A 13,893-nucleotide genomic window follows, 5' to 3' on the forward strand; every position below is an offset into this window, starting at 1 on the left:
TGCATCTGGGCAGGAACAACCCCAGGTTCCAGTATAGGTTGGGGAATGACTTATTAGAGAGCAGCATAGGGGAAAGGGACCTGGGGGTCCTGGTGGACAGCAGGATGACCATGAGCCAGCACTGTGCCCTTGTGGCCAAGAAGGCCAATGGCATCCTGGGGTGTATTAGAAGGGGGGTGGTTAGTAGGTCGAGAGAGGTTCTCCTTCCCCTCTACTCTGCCCTGGTGAGACCTCATCTGGAATATTGTGTCCAGTTCTGGGCTCCTCAGTTCAAGAAGGACAGGGAACTGCTGGAGAGAGTCCAGCGCAGGGCCACGAAGATGAATGAAGGGAGTGGAGAATCTCCCTCCTGAGAAAAGGCTGAGGGAGCTGGGTCTCTTTAGCTTGGAGAAGAGGAGACTGAGGGGTGACCTCATTAATGTTTATAAATATATAAAGAGTGAGTGTCACGAGGATGGAGCCAGGCTCTTCTTGGTGACAACCAATGATAGGACAAGGGGCAATGGATACAAACTGGAACACAGGAGGTTCCACTTAAATTTGAGAAGAAACTTCTTCACACTGAGAGTGACAGAACACTGGAACAGGCTGCCCAGGGGGGTTGTGGAGTCTCCTTCTCTGGAGACATTCAAAACCCTCCTGGATATATTCCTATGTAACCTCATCTAGGTGTTCCTGCTCCGGCAGGGGGATTGGACTAGATGATCTTTCGAGGTCCCTTCCAATTCCTAACATTCTGTAATTCTGTGAACTTGCATTTGAGGTAATGGACAAAAGCATTGGCTATTTGGAGATTGCTGTTTGGATTCACCTCAATTATCTGCCATGCAATTATTTCATCTATAAGACCTTATCTAAATGTTGAGTTTCGAACTCTGAGGTGCTGGAACCACATTGCTACATTTCTCTTTTTGTTTATAGGTTAGATTGATATTGCCAGTGATATTCATGCCAAAGAGTGCCTCCTGAAGAAATGAGGTAGACTGGTCTGTTTCTGCACTGCTTAAGTCTCTGCCATTTGCAAGGATAGGTCTTGTCTTTGCTGCACATCAGCAGCGTGCACAGTCCTATAAGTACAACCTCTTCTCCCTTGCACACAGAGACCATTGGCCATGCTACTGAGTACCCCAATCTTCTCTCAGAAGGTGTAGAGCTCTGCCTTGTGCAAGATATGGAGAGAGAAATGTGCCAAGAGAACGAGAACTGGGATGGATGATAGGCAGCCTGTCCATAAAGGCTGTACCCCAGCATGGACTGGCCCCAATCAGTGCTTAGATTTTTCAGCTGAAAGAAATGTTGGTAAACACTAACGCAGAGAAAGAATGCAGACTATGCTGTATTCAGGGAGAATGTGGAGGTCATATAGGGATGTTGATTAGTGTTGCACAAAGTGCTTCATAAGGTCCCTGACTGGTAGTGAGAGAGAGGCTCTGGCATACATGTACACAAAGTGCATGGTCCTGTAGTTCTTCTGGGTCCTTCAGTCCTTGAGGTTGTGGCTGCATTTCTCCCCTCAGCTTGTTGTTTACACTCTCCTCACCTGAGGACTGACAAAGTCACAAGACCTTATTGTCAGCCTCCTCCTGGCGCTGTCTATGCTGGCTGTTCATGGCATCTAGGGAAGGAAATTTGACGGGTTCTGGTGTGTGCAGGATGAGCCTGTGTCCCATGGTTCTGTCCCTTCCATTTGGGAAGAGCACCACTGAGTGACACCAATTATCTCCTCAGGTGCCTTAAGCTGGATGCCTTGAAGGAGTGGTGATGCTGTTGGCACACACTTCTTGGAGCTATTTTGAGTTGCCTCTGCCCTACTCATATGTTCTACTTTTTTCTACTCTTGACCCTTTGATTCTTGACCATTCCTCTTTGATGTGTCTGTAATTTTTTGCTGTTTTTTTAATGTCATCATCCTTTCCTGGCTGGGTAGCTGGTATTAAGCATGAACTGAAGTCTGTTTGTAAGGGGAAATCCAGTGAGAGCAATGGTCATAAGCAGATCTGGAGGGAAAAACAAGAACAGAGCATGCAAATGGGAGCATACCCAGAGGACTCCCAGTTTTGTACTACTGCCAGCTGAGAGGTTTACTGAATCAGAAGTAGTTTCTATGCATTTAGTAACCTGTAATTGATTTTTCTTCATTAACTGGTCTAGTGTCCCCTCAAACCCACCTGTGTCCAACATTCACTACTGTCCATATTGCATGAAGAACCATGCTCTCACATTTGTTTGGATCAGAATTTACAGTCTTCACTTGATACCTTCCTGGTTTTGCACTGGAGAAAAAAGTGAGCAGCTGATCCTTATTCACCCCCGTGCACCTTATGATTCTGTAAACTCTTCATATTTTCCTTCAGTGGTGTGTCTTCCAGAACAGACTGCCCTACTCAGCCATTCCCTGTACTTTTAAATGATTTTTAAATGAGCCATCATTTAAAAATGTAATTTTTTTTTCTAGGGCTGTAGCTTATAAGCAATTTATGTTTCTCTGGATAATTAATCTTTCATGGATGTAGAGCCACCACTATTAAAGGCCATCTCCTTGTACTGACTCTACTTACACAGAAAAATATCCATAGTATTATCACTTCAGAGGTAATCGTTTATGAAATCCTTTGAACTGTCTTGTACACAGAAACTTTTACCCCTGTACCACACAGACATTCCTATTTCTATAAACTTGGAGGCTTCCTGTAATGCAATACAATAATTTCACAGTTTAATAAAGCATTGTCTTCTGTCTGCTTTTCAGTTTAATTGAAGCAACGTACTAGAAAAAAAGAGCAAGTCTAAAAACTCTTGGAAGGTACAACCTGAGCTACAGCAAGCACAAGCCAAGTGCCTGCAAATGTTTGCTTGTGTTGTGTCTCTTGCAGCAATTGCAATAGCTGTTAAATGTGCATGTGTGCCTTCAGGGAGGCTTGTACTAAAGGCTTCAGAAATGGTGGTTCAAGTGCTGCTGCCCATAAATAACATTACCTCCCATGACTCAGATTTACTGGCCTTGAGCCTTCTGTTCTCATTTTTGCTCATTTGTAAATGTAAAGCCCACACTGTCAAAGATAATCTATTAGGATGCTCTAAGAGATTTTCTTAACCACAATAGACTAAAGGATCCATTTTGTATGATCAGATTGTGTTTTTTGTAAAGGGTGGTGGGGTTTTTTTTGAAATTTTTTTATCAGCATGTGAAGCTCTATTGCTTTTGTCTCTTTAACTACATGATAGGTAAATCATCTTGCTGATGCCAGCATGCTAAGAACCAGGTATGTGAAAGAGCTTTTACAAATAATACTTCTTGCCCTTTGGCCATTTAAAAACCAAACCAACCAAACAAAATATCCTCCTATAGCTAAGATGTGATCTGTTTAACACAACAGAGGTTTTCCAGGACTTGGGTGAATTTTAACCATTCTTTTTGACATGTCAAGCTGTGTGAAGCAATGAAATTCTGATTGCCGTGTGGTGAGACGACTGGATAGTGTTACAGTTCCCTCATTAAGAGGTACTGGAGTTAACCAGGGGGAGTTGAACTTTCCTCTGTATTAAAACAACAAGTGTGGGAGACGAGGAGAGCAAGCTGGAGTAAGGGAGTTCACCTTATAACAACAAAGACTTAACATGCAGTATATCAAGTCTCCTGAACTTTGTCCTGCTTGGTAGTTTATCAGACAACCAAGATGAATAAAATAGCAAAGAATGATTTAAATGTGTCCTGATTTCAATCTTTTGGCCTATTTTTCAACTTAATTCTTTTTGTGTTTTATTATTTCATTGCTGTGTGTTCCCTCTCATCAAGAGATGTTCACAGTTTATATTAGGGTTCAAAATACATGCAGATCCCATTAGTGGAATAAAACACAGCGAAAATGGGTGAGATGTAATGCAGGAGTTTTGCTAACCTAATAATGATTTTTCCCTTTCCAGCATTGTAGCCAATTTACACTAAAAACAAAACACAACTCAAATACTCTCCACTAATTGTTTTTGTCAATGTTAACAGTACCAAACCACTGTTAAAATCCACGACAATATATCTGTGGCTTTTTGCAAACAGCAAAAAAAATTCATACAATCAAGATGTGAATAAACCTTATAAAATGATCAGACATTCTCTATCAAATTTTACAGAAAGTCTGAATGAAAATTGGAAGAGTGACATTTCAGTTCACAAGGTTAACATCAGCATATTATGATTGTTGGGGGTTGGTTCCAGAAAAAGATGAAGACACCATAACAAATCACAAGACCAACGTTCAACCCTGCAGAATTACTTAGAAATAATCATTCCAAAACCAGTTTACCCTGGAAAAAAACAATTTATTGAAGTCTTAATGTTGAGGCAAAATCAAGACACTGAGAAACACTGCTGTCAATTACAGCTGAACGAAAGCAAGTCAAGGAAGATAATTGTGTCCCATATTCTGTCCTACTGTCCTTGGGAATTGCAGCTCTCTCTTGCATTTGCAAGTCTTTCTTTCCCAGATGCTCATGCTCTATTATAGCCATGCATGCACTGACTGGCTCCTTTATATGCATAGATTGACTAGATGGGTACATCGTCTTGGCTGAGCTGTAACAGTTTTTTATTCAGAGACAGCATTTAATTCAAGGTTTTAAAGTATTTTTCCCAGGACAGGAAAGCGCAGAGCGGGTTACTGCAGTTTATGCAGAGAAAACGTACACAGCAGTAGAGAAGGGAAAAGAACCTGGTTAATTTGCAGCGAGTATGAGTTTCAAACACTGTCAAAGCTTGAACAAGGCACCAGTTTTCCCGGTCAGACTCTATGCCTTGCTGATGGGGCCTGCAACAGCTAGCAGCTGCAAGGGTCGGCTTCTGCCACGGGATCTTGAACAACACACAGCGACTTCACATCTTTGTGTCTAAAATGTGCCATGGAGTTAGAAGTCAGTAACAGAGAGCTCATGAGCAGACTAGAGAACAATCTTGATCACATCTTCTCTTCCAAGATAATAGAAAAATTTTGCTCAGTGCTTGGACTCACTGTTTCCTAAACAAGTTACTCACTTGTGGGTTAGCTAGGCTGATGTCTGGGCCAGTAGCCAGAGTTTAAAGAGGAAGAAAGCAGTCATGCACTTAATTTTTCCTTCCTAAATTATCTGCTTTTTGATTTATCTTGGTAAGTGTTTCACTGCGGCAAATGTATGGCTCTCCAATTACTCAGCCTGGGCGTGCAATGCTTCTTAAGAATGTAAATTACTTGGAGCAGGGGCTTCATGTTTCTCTATGGTGCCTAATACAATAGGTCATAAGTCTGGCTTCAACTTCTGGATACTAAAGCAGCATAAATATTTAAATAAAATGTTACTCTATTATCTTGTATATTTGAAGTTGGGCCCACGTATAATGGATCCTCTCAGCAGTCTGCAGGGTCTGTACCAAGGAGGCAATTTTATATGCTTCTCCAACAGAACAAGAATGTATTCTGCATTGTCTTGGGTAACATCACCTGATAAATTCATTGCAGGCGCTTCCATATGCATCGTGTGACTGCACTTATCTCTGGTGTAACTAGGAAAAACAGATACATTTTTAGCCTGGATGTTTGACCTAGTAAATACTTACGACCTAACATAAGCCCCAATTCAGCAAGGTAATTAAGCACATACCTAAATACCCACGAGAATGAAATCAGCCACACTTTTGAGTGTCTTGTTGAATCTGGGCCATACAGAAGCTGATCACATCAAGCAACTACCCACATCAAGTTCCCATAAAAGAAAATTGATTTCCAGAGTGTATTCCCTCAGGCTGTTAACACTGAAGAAGAGTGAGTGATAAAATTTCTGCTGCTGCTTCTTCTTGGACAGATGCTGTGCATGTACTTGCTTTCGCCGAAGTATTTTCTCTCTGGTATTACAAGTGATTTGGGAATTTTGGGAACTAAACCAAATAATGTGAAATAAAGATCCATGCTTTTTGGTATGATTTACCCCCCAGACCTTGAGAAATAGGACTATCCTATTAAATACATTAAATATTGAAATAGATGAAAATTAGTAACAGGAAAGCCTGTTGGATCTGGTTGAACTTTGTGGCATGTCTGTTCTTTAAATGGTTTTGTGGTCTGTGGGCTAGTCCTACTTTTTATGTGTGGAGCCTACAGCTTCAAGAGTGAGGACACTGCTCTGGAATATAGAGGTCAGTTAGCCAGTGACTGGTCAGCATTTCGATGTGTACTTTGTTGCCCTTTTGAGAAATATCAGTGCACTACAGTTGCCCAAGTTATCACTTAGAGATGCTTCGTGGATGTGATAAAGAGGACTCTTCTCTATCTGTGGATCAACAATTTATCATACATTCAGAGATAAGTGGAACTTTGGACCATAGCCTTTGGAATTTTTTTAAGGTGACTAAAGTTCTCTCTTTAAGTACATTGAGTGCTGTCTTGGGATTTATACTAGCACTATTGTTCCAGGGCATGAGCACAGCAAAATCACTGCCTTTACTGAAACGATTATTCACAGTGCATTATATATAGTCTGGTTATGTGAAATTGTTAATTAAGAATGCCCTCTGGCTGAATTGTGTGATCAAATGCTATTGCAGTGTATATGATCAGAAGGATCATCACTTTACTATTACTAGACACAGATACAAAAAATATTTTGACTCGTAGCCACGAAGGAGTGAGAATGAATCCTCAGAACATTAAGTCTTCTGGAGATTAGTGCTGAGAGAAAACATCAGGCTTCTAAAATTATATTTTTTCTGACTCAGTTTAGTCTGATCTGCATTAATCCGCCCATCTTTAAAAGTGTCTCCAGTTAAACCTGCTGCCAGATCAGACCATAGAGCTATTCTAAACTGCCATACAGCAGTGCAGACAAACCCACGGTTACCAGGAATGCAACAGCACCATCATTGCTGTTTTATCTCCATTGTGATAGTGTCTATGGACACTATCATTATACTCTGTTTTAGCCAAGTACAGTAACATGGCAGTCCCTTCTCAACAGGGTTTAATCATCTGGTTAAAGCAATGGTTTAATCAGTGTGTTGAAAGCAGTGATGATAGTAAAAGAAAAATAGGCTTGCATGGTTTCTTATGATATGTAATTTTTTATATATAACCCAGACATAAGAAGCTAAGAGATATTAATGACTCTTTAGATGGGACGATAGCTTCAGGGCCTTGACAAGAAGTGACTTTGTGGATTATGTATAGCTGTAAATGACTGCCTGAAGGAGAGGGTGAAATGCTTGGGACATTAAAAATTGCAGGAAACACTCCTTTTCCACACTTCTTCAGTGGAAGTTCTGTTGCTTGGATCTCCTTGGGTATCTCTACAGTGGCTCAAGCTGTATCTATGCCTTCAAACTCATGTCTGTGAACCAAGTAACTTTTAAGTTACCCTTTTACGAAAATTTTCAGTATAGCAGTTTTTTATGTAGAACATAGCCGATCTCTTCAGACACCTCGAGGAACCAGAAGTATTTCCCCACTGGCAGACAAGATGGAGCTCACTCCTTACTTCCCTGGTCTTAAATCAAACCTGAAGGGCTTCATTTTGTATCTCCTTATTGACTTGCCGGTGTAGGGAGACCATTCCTCTGAGGGACTTTGTTTCTGTGTTGAGAACCGGTAGCTATCATCGACTTTGAGAAACAGCAGCTTGGAGAACCGGATTACTGTGAGGCTGAGCAAGGACTTTGATCTCATCTTGTCAAATAGTGTTCATCTTTCTTATTATGAAACCCGAGCACATCACTTAGTTTCCCATTTTACAGTAATGCAATGTTTTCTTAAGACTGTTATTTGAATCTTCCTCCGAGCTGTGAATTAAAAGGTAAGGCAAAGGTAAGATTCATTTCACAATTCCCAATGAACGTGAAGATTTCTGGACATGAAAAGAACTGGCCTCACATTTTTTGGCTGGGGACTCCTGAAACCAGATGGTATAGATTTTGTACCTAAGCTTATTCAGCGTTTACTGCTGGCTGCTATATTAGTCCTGGCAGCTGCTTGGAAACCTCCTATCCCCCTGAAAATTAACACCTGGTTTCAGAAATACTGAAGTATAAGTGATGGAAAAACTATCTAGCTTCCTAAGAAGAAAACTCATGCATTATTGAATGGAAATTTGTTAGCCCAGAAGTAACTCCTCCTCTAGAAGAAGCAAAAGGGATATCTACTGAAAAAGGTAACTTTGTCTCATGGAAAAACTGTCTAAAAAATTAACAAATTTCAAGTGTCTGCAAACACATTCAGATAAATAAATATTACTATGCATGGTTTAAGTGTTTGGAAACTAAAGACAAACTTAAACAATGTTTTCAGACTTGGGCATCTATCTCCACAGACCTGAAGTAGTACTTTGGTACTTTGGTATTTTTGGTTCTGATAACTCTTACATCACCTGTTTGTTATTAAATATGTCTGCAGGTGTTCGGATTTAGGGTAACAGTTTGGTCCTAATATCTTAGAGTCAGTAAACGTGTCTGTGAAGTGAGGACTGAGATTCCTGTATCAACTTTACTGCAGTTTTGTGATGCCTAGATACTTGTTTGTAAGGGTCCGATAAGTGCTACAGCCATAAATGTATGTGTGCAGGGGAAAAAAAGGACTAGATTTTACAAAAGGATTGAAGCATCTTCAACTTTGCTTATTTCAGAAGGAATTAAGAACTAGTCTGGCTTCTTATTTATTGTAATTTTTAACTTGTAAACTTAGATCAGAATTAATTCCCCTCCAATTTTAGAAAATAAGTAGATTTTATGTATGTGAATGTCTAAGGTGTCTCTTTGAAATCCCATTTTCCTAAAATCTACATATGCTCCCACGTCTGCTCAAGCAGTGTCTCACACACCTCAAGGCAGCCCTGACAAAAAATCACATGCAATGAATGCCCAGCCCATAGAGCTCATGCCCCTGAGACTGCACAGACTTACAGGCTCCTGCCTGTAGGGTGTTGTTCCTGTTATATACTCCAGTATTTTTTCAGCAGAACCTGCAGTTCAGGGGAATATGAGGGGAGGTAAGGTGTCATTGGTGCCTTGAGGGTGGGAGAACTTCTTTTGTCCTCCTCCTTTCCCCTTTTGCCACCTGCCCATGATCAACTCTATACACCTCAGACTGTCTCTAGATAGAGATTTTGACAGTGCAGTATACACTCCTGCCACCTTTTTAGGCGGGTAATAGAGGATTATTGTTTGGCTCCCCACATCACTTTTTCTGAGTGTGGGGGCACTCACGTGTCAGACCGTGACTTAAATTTACAGACCTTTGCACAACTTGATTTTAAACTAATCACCTATTTTTGACTGCTAATGTATGTCATTCGGTTAAGACCTCAGAGATTGAACATCACCATTAAATTTACATTGTCTTCAGTTTGCAAAATTTAATGTGGTCAAAATAATGTTTAAAACACACTTTCACACTACAAATCAAGCTTTTAGATAACCCAGCAGGAAAAACACATGCTTTTTCTTAACAGCTGCAATTGCTCCTCCAGCTGTGCAGTATGTCCACACACTGATACAGGGGTTCGTGTTTGGCTTTGAGTCGGTCCACAGGAGAAGACATCCACATTCCTGAGTTGCACTCGGGTACACTGTTTTACCAAAATGTAGTTGAGCTGCACATGAAAGCAGCAGAGAAGGCAGAAAGTGGTACAGTTTTGTAGCACGTATTTGCAAGAATGCCTTTCCAGCACTCTTGTCCTTGCACTCCTCTATGAACTATACTTTCCGTTTTGGCTTTGACATGTGAATGAGTGCTAGTGCTCAGTCCATGTTTTCCTTGCCAAACATTTTACTGACCTCTGGAGTAAGTGGACAACTACTCATGCAGCTATTTAGGATTCTTTTTTTAACATTTGGCAGTCAATGGGAGAAGACATCTTGTAAAAGACGAGCTGTATTTATTTAACATATTACACAGTGAAGATAGTGGTTTACAAAGATAATAGATGCTAAGGTTGCAACTAATCCTACAGAATTCAGAAAATATTCCGATTCATTTGCAGACTGTAGCCTTTATTCGAATAACAAGAAAGATTTTTTGTATTTCAAATATCAACTTTATTGACAGGAAATGCAAGACACAAATGTCTATTAAACTTATATCTCACTAAGTTCTGAGCATGTTGCTTTATAGAACTGTATCAACTGAAAAGGCCTAAGTCTCTGAGACACCAAATTAGATGTCATGGGCATTTTATGTCTGAAGTTGTATTTGTAGCTTTCATTGCTTGCATCTAAGAGGAAAATTCAAGCATATGAAAAAACTACTGGAAGTGATTAAAAACTACCCAATAAAATCTATTAATGTATTCCCTTATGGAAGAGTTAACGAGGGAGTAGAAAAATTAGCCATCCACGAAGAATCCTCATTGTCTTTTGCATAGGCATAGGGTGAGAACTTCACTAATAATTTTCAAATGCTTACTAAATTTTAAAGATTGGAGGAGTATTTGGGATCTCACGGTGCTCTTCATGTATTGAAAAACATAATAAAGTATTAAAATATAATTTAGATTTGGAAAAGGATCTATATGTTCTGTTTGTTTGGAGCAATGGCTTTCAGGAGGCATCCTAAGGAGAGGGTTTTCTGTTCATGTGTATGTAGATTTGTTGACCTGAACAGATAATAAATAAATCAGGGCTGATACTGGAAAAATGGTATTTGTGATATTAATGCATGTCCTTGGCTCCTCTGATTTATTATATGCCAGAATACAGGTAATTCTGTATAAAACTGCATTTATCATTTAGTTATGCATATAGCAATTCATATTCCTGACAGGTTCAGTCAGAATTGTGTATAATACAGTACACTCATATATTTCAAGCTATCAGAGAAATGCTAGAACTGGAAATCTGGAATAAAATCTTCCAAAAGACAAAACTCCCAAACCCAATCTTGTGCAGAAGTTCCCATTTAATTGCTAAATTCCATCTTATATATGTATGGAACAGCGTCCCCAAGGGAACACAATCTAAATTAAAACTCTGGATCCAGACACTGATGTTAGGAGAATTCAGATCTCTCGTATGTACAGCTATGCATATACACAGAACATATATTCCCGTGAATTTATGCTCAGACTCATAGCTATCTACTTGCATGTTTAATTGTGTTGCTGTGCTATTGCATTATTGTTTCCTATTGGAATAAGGTAAAGTCAAATTTTGAAATGAAACTATTTCATGGAAGATTTAATAAATTTCTTACCTTGTGCTTGCCCCCTGACATCAAGCAACTCTTTGGGTGTCATGCAGCATAATTCTGAGCTCTGCTTAAAATCTGAGAACAGGTTATGCAATGGATACTTTCTAAACAAAAAACATGGCAAAACAACAAACAAGCAAAAATAATTGCTTACAATGGCTGAAGTGCAGGGCAGTGCCTATGGATCAGACCCTGCACCCCTGATTGCCAACCAGTACTTTCTACTTACTCTTCTAGGTGATACCTTTGTGGTGAGTATATTTTTCTTGGGAGAATGATCCTCATTCCATTTCCTCCTTAAATTTTGGGGCTGAAGACTGCATTCGCCACCTCCCAGAAGCATGCCCCAGCCATCAGGCTGTGGACAGGCAGAGACATCTATTACACTTCCCATTCTGCCTGCTGAAATACTGTTGCCACAGCAAACAGAGCATAATTCAGCACTAGAAAGAAAAAGCACAAGTAGCTGATGTTGTAGGTCAGTGGTAAGGACAGTCTCGAAGCATGGAGGAGATCCATAGCATGAGACTAGCAGGCACAGCTCTGGCCTGAGCCAACAAGACAAATCCTGGACACGGCCCAGAGGATAATGCATGGTGGGGTTTGCCCCCAGCAGTGAGGATTGACTAGATCACCCTATTAGGGAGAAGATAATTTAGCCATAGCTACCTGAGGCATAGCATGCCTCTTGCTCTCAGACCCAAGACTATGCCTTACATTATACTCACAAGTACAGATCTAGCCTATAAGATCGAAGCGGAGAGTCTTATTCTGAATGAACAACCAGATTCTGCTGTTTGGGTCTACTAAAATCAACTAATTCACAAATAAAGAACAGATTAAAAAAAATAATTGATAGCTATTTCAAATTGTCCTATGTGCTGGCAATCACAAGGAGAAGCAGTATGGCTGTGAGCTGTACATCAAGATACTGATACCTGTGGCTTCTTTATACAGTCATACATATTTCGGGACTGTATCTCAGGACTCTTGTAGCTAAGGGCAAATGAAGATTCGTCATCCACACATAGAATTCATGAGTGTAAGAATTGTGGCAGAAGGCAATTGTTAAATTTATTTTGCAAATATAAATCAATTTACTTCTTTGTAAAAAAAAGTAATAGGCAAAACTAATTAAAGTGCAATCGTGGTAATTATTGAAATCAGTGAGAGTTCTGAGTTCACAAGGCACCCAAATTGGATTAATCTGCTCAAAATATAATATTACAAAGAAACATTTAAAGTCTATGCATTTATGAACATGTGTTCTACGGTATAATTTTGTTTAATCTTCAGAGGCCTCTCAGAGGCCTCTAAATTTAATCTTAGACAAACTGGCAAACTTTTGCCTGACTAAAGAAAGCCAAATAAAGCCTAAAAAGGGATTGTTAGGATCAGAACTATTCGTTGTCTCCAGCTGCTTTGTTCTGCACTGGTATTGTAAATATGTCATAAATTCAGCTTAATTGGAGAGTTAAGCTAGGTTTACAGCTGTTTTGCTTACTTGTAGCACTGCAAAACAGCTGAGCATGCCAGTGAGTATGGGCTTTCAACCAAATGACATTTACACTAGAACCGCTCTCGAAAGAACTGCATCTAGGTGCAGCTTTCCATATTCTTGCACATGTTTTTTTTTTTTTTTCTTTTCTCTTTCTCCCAATGGCTCTTTTCCAGGACACTTCACACATATGAGTAGACCTAGTCATGTCACTACGTCATCAGATAAAAGTGAGAAGAACGCTAGAGAGATGCAAACACATCTTTCAAAACAGTAAATACCTTTAGACCAGTTTGAAAAACGTGCTGGAAAAAAAAATCCTGTTGTCAAGCATAAGCATATTTTTATTTACTCTACAAGGCAGGGTAGTATTCAATAGGAATGTATTACTATTTAAAAAAATCTGACAAAGCACAGACCTGCCACATTTTTAGGCAAAGAGCTGCCTCTGAACAGCAATTTTATGTTTCCCTCTGCATTGTTTAATGGCAGCACTGAGCAGTTGGTTTGTACAGGGGCAAAGTGCTATCAGTCAGGATGGTAACTAGAAGCAGTTTGAGGCTACTGACCTGCTCCAAGGGAACTGTTCCATAGCACATCTGGAAGCTAGCGTATCACTGGCGCTCTTAAAGAGGCATAGCCCATAACCAGGTAAAGGTACTTAAAAACCCTCACAGAAACCTTATTTACTATGAAGAACATCACTGTAGACTGAAAAAACAAGCTTAATCTTTGCTAATATTCAGGCTAGGTAGTCTAAATACGAAATGCCTATCTGCAATTCGTGGGATAAAGGCGAGAGACCTTAGAGCTGGCTTCTGTCTTCCAGGTGTTCCAGCTCTTTCAAAAAAATATTGCATTTGTGTTATGATTCACTCTGTGTTTTTCTGGGTTTACTTTTTTAACAACTGTATTTGTGCCGATGCAAGAAGTGAGACTTTCAGCTTAAAATAGACTTTTTTCTTAGCTTTGTGGTAGTTAAGTTACACCACGTAAGCTCTGGTAGGTAGCCTTGATGTGTCTACAAAAATAGTATGGCACCTCCATTTATTAAACGAGTTCTACTAGCTACTGTGCTTCCACGAACATTTCCTGTTTTAACAACAGGCTTACACAGCAGTTTGGGGTAGATGAAGAAAACTCGATATGGCTTCTCTTGTCCATAGACTATACGATTATTTTTATGTTAAGGCTCCAATG

The sequence above is a fragment of the Caloenas nicobarica genome, chromosome 3 (genome assembly GCF_036013445.1).
Source record: "Caloenas nicobarica isolate bCalNic1 chromosome 3, bCalNic1.hap1, whole genome shotgun sequence".
Taxonomy (NCBI): Eukaryota; Metazoa; Chordata; class Aves; order Columbiformes; family Columbidae; genus Caloenas; species Caloenas nicobarica.